The following is a 15,713-nucleotide window of genomic DNA, read 5'->3' as shown; positions in this document are numbered from 1 at the left end:
TTAATATAAGCATTATATTAATTATATTATATATTATTTATATACTATATAATATATAAACTGTGAAGCAGGTTCACCAACATTAGTTAACTACTTATCTGAGTTTGGTGAGACAGAACACACTCACATGTAACAAGTTACATGAGGTTGATCTATTACTTACAGGTAGGCAGTGAGAAACCAAAGAAGTCTAGGATACACTGTGAAGTAGTCCCTCAAGTCTCAAGAAGTCTTCCCAGGGCGGATGAAGTCTTCACTGCACATATCCCACTTGCCACAGCTGAGAGGCCCCCAAAAGCAGCCCACTTCGGGTTATATATTTTGAAGGCAATTTACTCCCAGGGTAAAGCTTTGAAGTTCATCCCTCTTCTAGGCAAGATATGAGCAAAGCCCTGCCTGTCCTGGGCAGGTTTTCTTTATCTCAAGATGTTACATTTGCTAGGATGGACAGGAACAAGGTCAAGGTTATTTTGGGCAGTTTATCCTTACCTCAAGATATTGCATTACCAGCATACTTTACAGTGATTCCTAAGAACTATAGACAAGGAAGGCAGGGAGAATTGGATCAGTACAAAGTCACTCAGATAACTGTTTTGCACTGATATGCATTGAATACTTACTATAACCTAGGCATATAATAATAGTACAAGGTAAGGCAATTAGGTTTATGAATCATTCTACCAAAAGCACTACATACCAAATTGCTGAATATCACTACAGTCTCCTTTGAAGTACTCCCCTTGGGAAGCTGTGCACTGACACCAGCACCTAGTCCTCCTGTCAAAGCAATTTTGGAACTCTTTTTCTGGAACAGCCATCAGAGCTGTTGTTGTTATTTGTTGAGGTCTGACAATTAAGTTTGCAAACTTACCACTGTGTGCTTACATTGGCAGCACTGTACAAACAACTGTACTGGAACACCCTTCCTACTCATCTAATCTGGCCCCCAATGACTTTCTTCTTTACCCTAAGATAACAGAAATATTGAAAGGAAGACATCAGATGACATTCAGGACATCAAGGGTAGTATGACAACAGTGCTGATGGCCATTCTGGAAAAAGAGTTCCAAAGCTGCTTTGATGGTAGTCGAGGTGCTGCCATCAGTGCATATTTCCCCAAGGGGAGTACTTTGAAGAGAATATTCAGCGATGAGGTAGGTAGCATGTTTCCTAGGATGAGTTCATGAACTAATTGTCAGATCTCGTACATAACATGTTTAACGCATTTGATTTCTTATAAGGAAGATACATTTTATAGTGGGCAAGATTGATCACAAAGCTCCTACATGTCAGATCTTCTATTTCAGCACAATCTATTAACTAAGTTGTAGTTGAGTCATTATCCTTTAGTGACTTCTTCATTTTTTAAAACAAAAGAATTTAAGAATTGCTTGGTAATAATAGGCAATAAGCCTAATAGTTAACACTTTCACAGCACATACTTATATGTACACATGTATGCGTGTGTATGAATGTGTGTGTCTACATATGTGCATGTTTGTATGTATATATGTTTGTGTGTATGTATATGCACGTTGCATATATGAGTATATTTGCACATACACATGCATGAGCATGTATGAGGTTAATTCTTACAACAACCCTAGGAGAAGTCATTATTAACATTAATCTAAATTTATAGATTAAAAAACTGGAAAACAGAAAGATGAAAAAACTTATCTGAGATCACAGAGACTTGTAAGAAGAATGGGGATTTAATCTTCAAGAGACTAATTCTAAAGATTCTGAGCATCACACTGGGCAATACTGTCTCAAAGTAAAACAACACATTGTAGACATTAATTTCAGGTGAATGTACAGACTTTGGCACCTTATCGTTGACCACTTTGATGCAGAGAAAATTGTACATTTCATACTGATATGACAGGTTAAATTATGATAAGGTTTGTAGGGATTGCCAGAGATCAGGGAAGTAGTATGATGCCTGACAGGACCAGCAGATTCAGGAATGGAAATTTGGATAAGAAAATACAATAATCGCAGAACACCCACAATCCTGACTTTTTGGGACATAGTCTAGTTGGTCTGAAGCCCACATACTAAGTAACCATAAAGATGTGTGTGGTAGATATGTTTCATCTTGTCATCTTTCATTCTTGGCTGATCAAATCTTTTAAAAAATCTTCTTCATATTTTGAGGGTGTTTCAGATTATAAGGGAGAAACTATTGCCAAACAAACAACAACGATGACCTAAAGTTTCCTCAGAAGCCTTTGCAGTGAGGGAGGGTATCTAAATGTGATCTAGGCTTAGCCAGTCAGAATTCATGAAAGTGACTGATAAGAGAGTAGCCTGAAGCAACATCTGTGAACGGGAAGAGTGTTCTTCTAGACAGTGTTAGCAGGGACAGCTGTGATGAGAGCTCTGTTTGTTCCTGTCCTAAATGTGATCAGTGGCAAGTGACAGGTGACTTTATGCCATTCCAGTTTTCCAGGATAATGATTTTGCTTCCAGCTGTGTTCTTCCTGCCGTCACTTTCCTGACAGGGTAGTACCTAACACTGTTTCTCTGTCCCTTCTGGAGGTTCTATAAACTACCTAGCGCCTTTAATAAATCCTCTTTGCTTGAACTAGCCAAACTCATTCATAACTCATCTACTGCTGCATTGCAAACCTCTCCAAAATGTAGTGGTTTAACACAATAATTATTTTTATTAATTCTCAAAGTTCTATGTCTTAGCAATTCAAGCTTGGTTCAGGGTGAAATTCTTCTACTGGATTTGCCTGAGGTCTCACTTGTGGCTGCCATTATCTGGAAACTTGACTCCAAATGGGTTATACAAGTTGATCTCAACAGATGCTAGTAGTTATCTGGGGGCAAATGAAACATCTAGGACTCCGGGACGCTTGAGGCCAAATCTTAAAAGTCACCGCAACTTCTCCTACTTCTACTGAGAGCGGGTTTTAGGATATCAAGTCAAATTTTGAGAAACTTATAACCTGAGTAGATAAAACACATTATTAAAAGTAACTCTAGAACAATGAGACTGGAAATGATAGAGATAAATATTGGGGATGATGACAGTACAAGAAAGATAGGAGAAAATACAACAAAGGCAAGGAGGCCTGAGACAGAATGATCTGTGTAATTGCAAACACCCTAGTTTCTCTGGAATGGATGCAATGACACGGGAGGCAGCAGGCCATGTGGCTAGAGGAAAATAAAAAACAACAAATAAAAAAACCAGAAATTCACTCATAACAGTTCTTCTGTGTCGGGCAAAGGAGTTGAACTCTGGGGGTGAGCAGCCAGAAGTTGTAATCAGTGGTAAACCCTGGTGACATTTCTGCTTTAGGAAGATCACTCCAGCAACCGTGAGGAAGATAGATCTGAGAACAACAAGACCTTTCCTACCCTGGGGGCATCCCAAGGGCATCCTAGCACCTCTGGTAGTGTGTGCTTCAGGTTTCTTTCACATCAAATATTCACCTTGAAACAATGTCCACCTGAATATCCTTAAGCTACACTCATGCACAGTTTAAATCCCAGTTGGAAATGTCTACGTATTTTAAAGGTGAACTACTTGATTTGCCTGTGTTTAATCTCAAATTAAAGAAAAAAAAAGTTTCTAACCTGTGCCTCTAGCCCTCCCTTTGTACAAACTAATTTCAATTTAGGCGATTAGGTCCAGCTAGTTTCCATTCAATGGCTAATTTTAGATTGGAAGGTGAATCTAAATTTTTTGATAATAAAGCAAAAGAAATGGACTCGGGTCTAAATTTTCTATCCATAGCCCATGTATTCTATCATGATGACTGCTGCATTTGTTTAATTTATATTTGTTATTGTTGTAAATAATTACATGAGCATCAAGATATTTATATGTAATCTGTTCTCGCCACCAAAATGGTAACCCCATGAGAATCAACACTACCTTTTCACGTTTGTGGTGCTCACACTCTTCAGCACCTAAAATTCAGTGAATACATAAACCCCATGAGAAGAGGAAGTGATCTCATGTGATTTAAGTTCTGTCCCTCCAAAAACGCTAAAGGGTGGTTACCCAAATCGCTGTTATAAAAGCTAATTCTGAAGAAGAGCCATAAAGCGGTGGTGAGGGCAAGTGGAGACAAATAGACTAGGGTTCAAAACTCAAACTTGTGCAGATGGTTACGCAACCTCAGAAAGTATGTGTTAGTTCCCTAGGACTGTTGTAAAAAATAGCCACAAAGAGGGTGGCTTAGAACAACAGAAGTTTGTTTGTTTCATAATTCTGGAGTTCAGAAGTCCAAAACCAAGAGCCGACAAGGCCACACTCCCTTCAAAGGCTCTAGCAGATAATTTTACCTTGTCTCTTCCAGTTTTTGGTTGTGCCTGGCACTCCTTGGCTGTGGTAACATACTTTCCAGATGCTGCTTCCGTCTTTTCATGACCTTCAACTCTATGTCTCTGTGTTGTCTCCTTTTCTGTCTCTGGCAAGGACATACTTACTGGACTGGAAGGCCTACTCCATGCTTACTTTAATTACAGCTCCGAAGACTCTATTTATAGGAGGAAATAGGACTTGGACATATATTTTTTGAGGTCAAAATGGAATTTATGATTGTTTTAGCTTTCTAGTACTTCCATAACAAAATACCATACACTGGGTAGTCTAAAATAAATATATATTTTTTTCCAGTTCTAGGGAGCAGTCTCCAGAGAAGGTGGTCCCAACCTCTGGAACCCAGGAGAAAACAGCCCTCCCTTTGAAGGCATTCTTCTTTTTGATTGAAGGACAACACATGTTCACAGCCAGAGAACTTTATGAACCTGTTCAATAGAATCACACAAAGCTGATAGTCTTTTTTATTTTGTCCTGTCTCTGCCCCCTTCAGATCAAGCTGGCAGCATTTCTCCTGCTGCAATCCCATTCCTATCCCTAGCTTCTGATGCGATGCCTAATTAGATACTTGAGACACACCCATAATCTCTATGGAAATATTTTTCCAGCCATACCAGTGATGGTCTCTCTAGAATGAGATTTCTCAGTGTTTTACAGTATTGATAAGGCAAGAACTTTCCAAATCTTCAAGTTTTGGTTCCTTTTTGCCTAATGTTTCCTTCAATTTATCTTTCTTGTCTCACACTTGACTTAAAAACAACAAAGGGAAATCAGATCATAACTTCAAAACTTTGAAATAGAAATCTTAGAAATATCTTCAGCTAAATATCACCTTGTAACTTACAATCTCTACTTTCCACAAAACACTAGAACAAAATTCAGCCAAGTTCTTTGTCATTTTCTAACAAGGATGACATTTCCAATAGCATTTTTGTCATTTACGTCTGATACTTAATCAGAATAGTTTTCAATGTCCATGTTCCTGCCAACAAAGTCTTCAGGGCTCCCCCACCTCCTTACCTTCTCCCCCCCCCCCCCCCCCCCTCCTTCCCCTCTTCTCTTCATTTGCTCACTTCTCTCTCCCTTCCTTTCTGATCTTATCACCTCTCCTCCCCTTCGCCCCTCTCTTTCTGCCTCCCTCTTGCTCCCTATCACACACACACACACACAAGTCTTCAGGGCAATCTCGTTTTCTTCTAACATGGACTTAAGGAAATCTTCCAGTCATTACCCAATTCCAAAGACACTTTCACATTTTTAAGTATTTGTTACAGCAGCACCACCCTTCTCAGCACCAAAATCTGTCTTAGTTTTCTCTATCTGCTATCACAAAATACCACAGACTAGGTGGTTTAAACAACAACAACTTTCTCACAGTTCTAGAGGCTGGAAGAAAAAGATCGTGTTGCCCTAAGGGTTAGTTGTCTCTGAGGCTTCTCTCCTTGGCTTGCAGATGGCTGTCTTTTTGAGTGTCCAAATTTCCGATGTTTCTTTTTGAGTGTCCAAATTTCCACTTCTTATAATTACAGCAGTCATATTAGATTAAGGCCTACCTACACGACCTCTTAAACTTAATGACTGCTTTAAAGGTCAGGCCCTATTTCCAAATGCATTCACATTCTGAGGTATTTGGAATTAGGGCCTCAATAAGGGTATTTGCAGGAGGCACAACTTAGCCTATAACATTTATACAACGTGTGCATATATTCAGAGGTTAATTTTTTTAATGGGTGTGATATGGAAGAGCTCCCCCCCACCATAAACTGAATTAAGTTATCGAGTGGTGCTTAGAATGACTCTCTCACATGATAATCAGAAACCTAATCGTTTTATGTGAGAAGTCCCAACGTAGGCCTTTGAAATCACAGTGCCTTGCTCTTTTGACCTGCTTGTGATCTCCAGGGAGGACCACCATTAGCAAAATGGATTCATAAAATACAACTGGCATACTTGATTTCAAAAAAAGGCCTCCTTCTCAACAAACAGGAGGTAAGAAAATCTTCAACAAGCCAAAGCTCTTTCTCGCTTTCTCTCATGCATGTATTTATTGAGCACCTGAAATGGGTCAGTCCCTATGCTTGGTGTGGGAGACACATTTCGCTCCCAGTTGGTTAAACAAGACAAGTCACTTGCCCCAGGGTAGCTAGCATTACAGAGAGGGAGCAGTATAAGTAGTGACTTCATGAAAAGCATAAATTCAGTGTGTGATAAGGATTTTGAATGCTAAGAATGATGGAATAGTGATATTTTAGAGCCGGTGGAAAAAAGAAATCTACTTTAGACTGAGTGGTAAGAGCACCTGTCTGAAAAATAAGCTTGCATTGAGATCTGAATAATGAAAATTAATAACTTTAGCGAAAAAAGTGAAAAAGCAATTTCATACAAAAATAACAGTAAGGCCAGGTATAACAGCTCACATCTATAATCCCAGAACTTTAGGGAGCCAAAGCAGGTGAATCATTTGAGGCCAGAAGTTTGATACCAGCTGGGCCACATCTTAAGAACTTGTCACACTAAAAAATTTTTTAAATAAACAAGCAAATAGCAGTAAGTGCAAGGGTGTTGATACAGGAAAGGAGTGTCATGTAGTGAAGAAAATAAAAGAAAAGGTGATTAGTGTGATTGTGGCATCATGGTTGAGGGAAAGAGTGCTATTAGCCAAACAGTCAGAATCTAGAATGAACTGTTTTTAAGAATGGTCATATATCATAAATTTTAGAAAAATTAATCCAGAGACTGACCAAATCTAGAATATACTCTTCAAAGAACCCTCTGACAGCAGTGTGAAAAAATGAAGAAGAAAACTCACAATAGCTAATTTCTCCTAATTATTACAACTAAAGCTGTATAAAATACAATAACAACAACAATAACAAACCAAATACCTGAAAAACTCTTAAAAGTTAAAAAACAAACAAACAAACAAAGCAGAAAGAGCATGGAGGGAGATCAAAATTTGGAGAAGGAAGCAATACAGGGTAAACTTGATTTTCTTTTCTATTTTACCCAAAGGACAGGCCCAAGTCATAGTATGATACACCCATATCCCATGAAAGATATAAATTTGAAGATTCAAGGAGCTCAGTAAATCATAAACATGATAAACTTAAACATTGTCTAGACACATCATAATTAGCCTTGAAAGATTTAAAAACAAACAAAATAAACATTTTTTTGGAAGTCATGGTCTCACTGTGTCATACGGGCTGGAGTACAGTGGCATAATCATGACTCAACTGCAGCCTTGACCTCCAGGGCTTAGGCAATCCTTCTGAATAAGCCTGTTGAGGAACTAGGACTACAGGCTCATGCCAACACACCTAGCTATTTTTTTGTTTTTTGTAGAGACAAAGTCTTACTGGTTGCCTAGGCTGGTCTTTAATTTCTGGGGTCAAGCAATCCTGCCCACCTCAGCCTCTCAAAGTGCTGGGATTGCAGGTGTGCAACTGCACCCGATCAAACAAACAAAACACTCTTTAAAACTAGAGAAAAAGGGCAGATTATGTATAATGCAGCAGTGATTCAAATCTCACAGATTTTTTAGATTCTAGGGAAGACAGAATAGACTGAAACAATATTTTAAAATACTGAAAGAAAAGATACGTCCATTCAGAATTCTATATCCAGTGGAAACTTTCTGCAGAAATATTCACAAAATGAAGAAATTCTCAAAAAAATTGATTTCTGGCAGATCTGATTTAAAATAAGTTTTAAAATAATAATGTCCCTAGAATGGAGTGAAATAATATCAGAGGGAAATTTAGTGCTTCAGAAGTAATGACAAAAAAAAAGCAGGAAATACAGATAAATAAATCTATTTTTCTCCACTGAAGTCTTTTAAGCAATACATAATCATTAAAAGCTAAATTAAACATTAAGTAAAATAAGATAAATATCAATTAATTAAGCCCAAAACAGAAAAAAACACATGAAAACTAAAATCAGTTTCTTAAAATCATCTAACAAAAATGACCAACAAAAAAGGAAGAAATGCCCTCCAAAAATAAAAATAATATAAGACATTAAAACCATTGCAGACATTATGTATATTAAAGCAAAATCAAGAGTAATTTTATATATATGTAAGACTATAAATTCATTATCTCAAAAGGTCAATTCTATAACAACACAAATAAACAGAACTCGCTAAAAAGAAAAAGATAACCAAAATAATCCTACATCCAGTAATGTACTTTAGTTCTTAGTTTAATAACTTCCAAATAGAAGAGATTAGGTCCAGATGGCTTTGCTGTAATTTCTAGCAAACATTGTACAATGACTAATACCAATACTACACACATACTTTCAGAAAACAGAATGTGTGTGCAAATTCTGAACTCATTTTTTATATTCAGAATGACCCAAACTTGATTCAAACATTAAAGAATACTTCATATCAAAATACCTTATGAATGTAGATGTAGATATATGATTGTAGATAAACCTTACAAACAAAATATTAACAAAGCCAATTGTGAAAACATAAAGAATAATGCATGATGATCAAGTAATATTTATCCCGGAAATGCAGAACAGATTTGCCATTAGAAAATCAATTAATGTAATTCATCAGTTCAGCAGACTAAAGAAAAAGAGAGACAGAGATACTATCTCAATAGATGTAGGCGAGCATTTAAAAAATTATAACCCATTTATTATGAAAATTATTGGCAACAAGAAATATAAAAGAACATCAATAACTTGATATTTTGATATTTAATGGTAAAAGACTGCAGAATGCTTTCCTAAGATTGAGATTAAGAAACAATGCTTGTTCCTACCTGTATAATTCATTGTCATATCAGAGATCCTAAACAGTACAAAAAGGCAATTAATCCATCAATCTATAAGGTATGACTTGGAAAAGAAAAAAATAAAACTATCTTTACTCACAGATGTCATTATTTAATGTATAAATAATGTCAAATAATTAACACAAATATTTTTAAACTAGTAAGAATATTTAGCAAATTTTTAGCATACAAGGTCAATATTTTTTAAATTGTATGTTTCTATACTATCAAAAAATAAAACTTGAAATTAAAATTTTTTTTTTTTTTGAGTTAGGGTCTCACTCTGTCGCACAGACTGGAGTGCAGTGGCCGCTCCCGGCCACCGCAGCCTCGACCTGCTGGACTCCAGCGATCCTTCCGCCTCAGCCTTCCGAGTAACCGGAATTACAGGTGCACACTACCACACCCGGCTGATTTTTTGATTTATTGTAGAGATGAGGTCTTGCTGCCCAGGCGGGTCTCGAACCCGCGGGCTCAGGAAAATTTTTTTAAATAGCAATTAAAATGATGAAATATGTATAAAAGTAACAAAATATGTCCAGAATTTTTGCATGTAAATATATAAATAGAAAGATGCAGTCTTAAATAGAGAGATATACAGTTCATTGATTGGAAAACATATTGTTAGATGTCAGTTCTTCTCAATTGATTAATTGATATAGTAAAATTGATTCTTAAATCTAATGAAAGTCTAGTCAAAATACCAGCAGAATTTGTAGTTATCAGAAGGTTGATTATAAAACTGAGATGCAAAGTCAAAGGCTTGAAATAACAAAAATTATTTTGAAAAATAAGAACAAATTTGCAAGACTATACTCCCCAATTTCAAGACTTACCATGCATCTATAGCAATCAAGACAATGCAATATTGTTGAAAGAACTGAAACATAGACCAATGAAGTAAAATAAGTAGTACAAGATAGACTCCCATATATATGTTCAACAGATATTTTTCAATGATGAAAAGCTAGTAGAGTGGGGAAATTTTTTTAATAGCTAGTGGTAAAAATAAGCACTAGTATTTAAAAATATATAACTCTTTTCTGAAAAAAAAACCCAAACCTATAGTATGTATCTTTGACAAATGAGTAGCTAACAATTGATCATTAATTTAACTATAAAACCTAAAACTGTAAAATTTTGGTCTTGTGCCAAAATCACTAATCATATCATATTTAAGATATGACATGAAAAGCATGATCTAGAAAAATATAATTTAAACATAATTTAAAACTTCTGCTCTGTGAAGGACACTGCTAAGAGAATAAATAGACGAGACACAGACTGAGAAAAAAATATTTTCAAAATACATACCTCACAAAGAACATACATAGCAAAGTTTCAAACACAATAATTAGATAGCAAACAACCTTTACTATTTTGAGCAATGTTCCATCTATACCTAGATGTTTGAGGGTTTTTATCAAGAAGAGGTGCTGGATTTTATCTAAACTTTTTCCACATCTAATTATAAAATCATTTTTTTAAACATATGCTGATGTGTTTAGTTACATTTATGGTTTTGCGAATGTTCAACCAGCCCTGCATTCCAGGGATGAAGCCTGCTTGGTCATGGTGGATAATTTTTGAGATGTGTTGTTGAATCCAGTTTCTTAGGATCTTGTTGAGAATTTTAGCATCTATGTTCATCAAGGATATTGGCCTGCAGTTTTCTTTCTTTGCTGGATCTTTACCTAGTTTGGGTATCAATGTGATGTTAGTTTCACAAAATGATTTGGGGAGAGTTCCATCTTTCTCAATCACCTGGAATGCTTTTAGTAGGATTGGTATCAGTTCCTCCTTGTATGTTTTGTAGAATTCTGCTGGAAAGCCTTCTAGTCCAGGGCTTTTTTGTAGGAAGTTTTCTTATGACACAGTCAATTTCCTGAATTGTTATTGGTCTATTTAGACTTTTGATTTCTTCTTATTTCAACCTAGGGAGGTTATGTGATGTCAGAAAATCCTCCATTTCCTTTTAGTTTTCAAGTTTGTTTCCATACAGGTGTACACAGTAATCTCTGATAATCTTTTGTATTTCTTCAGGTTCAGTTGTGACTTGATCTTTTGCATTTCTGGCTGTCTTTATTTGGGTTTTTTCTCTCTTTTTCTTGGTCAGTCTAACTTGGGGCCCATTAATCTTGTTTGTCCTTTTAAAATAGTAAGAGCCAGCTGAGCTCAGTGGCTCGGCCTGTAATCCCATGCTTGGGGAGGCTGAGGTGAGTGGATTGCCTGAGCCCACGGGTTCAAGACCCACCTGGGCAACTTGGCGAGACCTCATCTCTACAATAAATAAATAAATAAATTAGCAGAGTGTGGTAGTGCACGCCTGTAGTTCCAGCTACTTGGAAGGCTGAGGCAGAAGGATCACTGGAACCCAGCAGGTCAAGACTGCAGTGGCCAGGAATAGCCACTGCACTCCAGTCTGGGTGACAGAGTGAGACTCCAACTCCAAAAAACAAAATAACAAAAACAATTAAAATAGTAAGAGCCACCTATGAGAAGACCACAGACAACATAATGCCCTAAACATACAGAAATTGGAACTGGAAAAGGACAAGGATGCCCACTCTCATCCCCCCTCCCTGCTACCTTTCCAACACAGTTTTGGAAGTCCTAGCTAGAACAATCAGACAAGAGAAGGAGATCAGGAGTATCCTAATAGGAAAAGAGAAAATCAAATTATCCCTCTTTGTAGATGACATGATTCTATACCTCAAAAACCCAAGAGAATCTGTCAAAAACCTCCTTGAATTGATAGAGGACTTTGGTAAAGCCTCAGGATATAAAATAAATGTGCAAAAGATAGTCATATTACTATACAACAACAGTAAACAAATGAAACCTAAATAAAAAGCACAATCCCATTCACAATCGTCAAAAACAAACGAAAAAAAGGAAATAACTTGGCATCTTCCTAACAAGTGCTGTGAAAGAACTTTACAACAACTACTACAAAACACCACTCAAAAAAATCAAAGATGGCACAAATGGAAAAAGTATTCCATGTTCATGGATTGGAAGAATCAACATTGTTACAATGTACATCCTACCCAAGGCAACCTACAGATTTAGCGCAATATTCATTAAATTATTAGCAATATTCTTCTCAGCCCTGGAAACAACAATACAAGAATTCATATGGATACATAAATAACCACAAATAGCCAAAACAATCCTCAGCAAAAAAAAGGAAGGCATCACACTTCCTGACTTTAAATTTTATTATAAAGCTATAATAGTCAAAACAGTCTGGTATTGGTACAACAGGCATATAGACCAAGGGAGCAGGATAGAGATTCCGGAAGCAAAACCTTAATTTCTCAACCAACTCATCTTCGACAAAACTTCCACCACCAACCACTGGGGAGAGGAGAACCTATTCAGTAAATGGTGCTGGGAAAACTGGCTGACCACATACAGAAGATTAAAACAAGATTCCCTACCTAGCTCCATACACAAAAGTCAAGTCTAAATGGAACAAAGACCTAAACGCAAAACCTCAAACCTTAGAAAATGCAGGAGACACCTTTATGGAAATTGGAACTGGCAAGCAATTCCTGATCAAAACCCCTAGTGCCATACCATAAGAGATAAGATAGACAAGTGGGACCTCATCAAAGTGACAAGCATCTGCAAAACCAAAGAAACCATCAAGAGAGTAGGAAGAAAACCCACAGACTTTATGTTTGACAAAGGCTTAACATCTAGGATCTACAAGGAATTCAAATGTACTGAAAAGAAAAATACAAACATCCCAATTACAAAATGAGCAAAAGATATGAATAAACACTTCTCAAAAGAAGACATAATAGCAGCCAACAGATACATGAAAAAATGCTCAGCCTCACTAGTCATCAAAGAAATGCAAATAAAAACCACACTGAGATACCCACCTAACTCCAGTCAGAATGGCCACCATTGATAACTTAAAAAACAACAAATGCTGGAGAGGATGCAGCAGAAGGGAACACTTCTACACTGTTGTTTGGAGTGTAAACTAATACAATGTCTGTGGAAAATAGTTTGGCGATTCTTAGACGATCTAAAAACAAACCTTTCATATGACCCTACAATCCCCCTTCTGGGAATATACCCGGAGGAACTCAAATCACTCTACAAAGAAGATACCTGCACATACATGATTATTGCAGCACTATTCACAATAGCAAAAACATGGACCCAATCGTGCTGCCCATCAAAAGAGGACTGGATTTAAAAAAATGTGCACATATACACAATGGAATATTATGCAGCCATAAAGAAGGACAGAATTATGAACTTCACAGCAACTTGAATGGACTCAGAGTCTGTAATACTGAGTGATCTATTGCAGAAATAAAGAGCTGAGTATCCCATGTTCTTACTCATAAGCGAAACTTGCACAATGATCGTAATACTGTAAGAAAAGGATTGTCAATAGTAGGAATCTTCCGAGGGAGGGGGGCACAACAACTGCATAATGAACATTTGTATATCTAACCCTAAATTGTACCCCACCTCTTTAAAATTAAAAATTTAAAGTAAGAAAAAAGAAAACAAGCAGCCCAATTAAAACATAGATAAAATGTATGAAAAATAAATAAACAAAAATATACACAGGTTGCACATAAAATATGTTCAATATGTCTTTACTGCATATTATAAATCTAATAAAAATTAACACAAAATATGTTCAAACCCATATATATTTATATGTAGTTATTTTACACACTATATTGTTATGGTTTAAATGTTGCATGCCCTCCAAAATTCATGTTGAAATCTAATACCCAACGTTAACAGTATTAATAACCAACAGTTGGGATCTGTATTAAACAATTAGACCATGAGGGTAAAACTTTCATGGATGGGATTAGAGACTTGATGCAAGGCCTGAAAGAAATTAGCTATGTTCTTTGTTCTGCCACCTTTCCACCATGTGAGAACATGGCATTCAAATGGGAACCAGAGACTAGACTAAACCTTCATTAGACACCAAACCTACTGATACCTTGATATTGGACTTTCTGGCCCCAGACTATGAAAAATAAATTTCTACTATGTATAAATTATTCAGAATACAGAACAACTGGATTTATCATATATTTTTAGTCATAATAAAAAATGATACAGCCACTCTGAAGTTACACATATACATATCATGTGACCCAGTAATCTTACTCCTAGGAAATTATCAGAGAAATAAACTTATTTTCACACACAAAATAATCTGTAAGTGGATGTATGTAGCTGACTTTATTTGTGATCATTCTGAGTTGGAAGTAACCCAAATATCTCGCTACTGGTGAACAGATAAACAAGAATGTGATCCATCTCCACCATGGAACACTATTCAGCAACAAAAAGCCACAAACTACTGATATACACAATATGGATACATTTCAAATGTATTTTCCTAAGTGAGAAAAGCAGACTTAAATTATAGCCAGGCATGATGGCTCATGGCAGTAATCCCAGAACTTTGGGCGGTGGAGGTGAGAAGATTCCCGGAGCCAAGGAGTTCGAGACCAGCCTGGGCAACTTGGAGATACTGCATCTCTAGTAAATAAATCTCCTGGGTGTGGTGGAGCAAGCCTTTAGTTCCAGCTACTTGAAAGGATCTCCTGAGCCCAGCATGTCAAAGTTGTGTTGGGATAGCATGCCACTGTACTCCAGCCTGGGTGACAGAGACTCCAACTCAGAAAAAAAAAAATTGCATAATATATAATACCCATTTTTTGACATCCTAGAAACGGTAAAATTATAGAAACAAAACAGATCAGTGGTTGTCAGGAATTATTGAACTAGGGAGAGTTTTACTACAAAGGAGTGGTAAGAAGGAATTTTGGAGGGTAATGAAACGCTTTTATTTCTCGATTGTGGCAGTAACTATATGACTATGCATTTGTTAAAATTCACAATTGCAAATGTGTGATTTTACTGATATAAATAAATATAAAGAGTGAATCAAATTTTAGATGAAAAGGATTGACAATGGAAGCATAGGGTTAGTTTTTAAAAAAAGACAAGAAATGGAAGTCTTCCCAGAAGCAATCATTGTGGAAATAGAGAACAGTGAACAAATTCTGTGTGTGCTTTCAAATTTAACAGACAGGTTTGCAATGTTTGGTGTTGTGACTGAGTGAGAAGAGTTTTTGTCTTGGTCAGTGGGATGAATCTTTAGGGCATTTACTGAGACTAGAGAAAATAGGATAAATTGACAAGGGGTTGCAGGTGTTGCAATTTTAGAAACATTGTTAGATGCCTACTCAACATCAGTGTGTGGATTTCACCGCAACAAATGAAGCTATTCTACAGAAATTTTCTCAGTTACTCAGTGCAACACACACATATATAAATCTTTAATCAATCCCCTGTCCACATCTCCTTAATTTTTCTAACAAAATGTTATAGATGATGTTCTGTCTACAGTATGCACGACTGTCTGTTCATCCTTGATCTCTTTTTGACACACTATAAGCATTAGGGTTTTTCTCAATATCACAATAACTTCTTTCTTAGACATTCTAGATTCACTTTATGCAATTTATTAATTCATAGGCATTTCTAAATATATTCTAAATATATTCTATTTA

Source organism: Carlito syrichta, unplaced genomic scaffold (assembly GCF_000164805.1).
Source record: "Carlito syrichta isolate Samal-C Ts95f unplaced genomic scaffold, Tarsius_syrichta-2.0.1 Scaffold289947, whole genome shotgun sequence".
Classification (NCBI taxonomy): domain Eukaryota; kingdom Metazoa; phylum Chordata; class Mammalia; order Primates; family Tarsiidae; genus Carlito; species Carlito syrichta.
The sequence above is the reverse complement of the archived record's forward strand: the minus strand, read 5'-3'. Positions refer to the sequence as shown.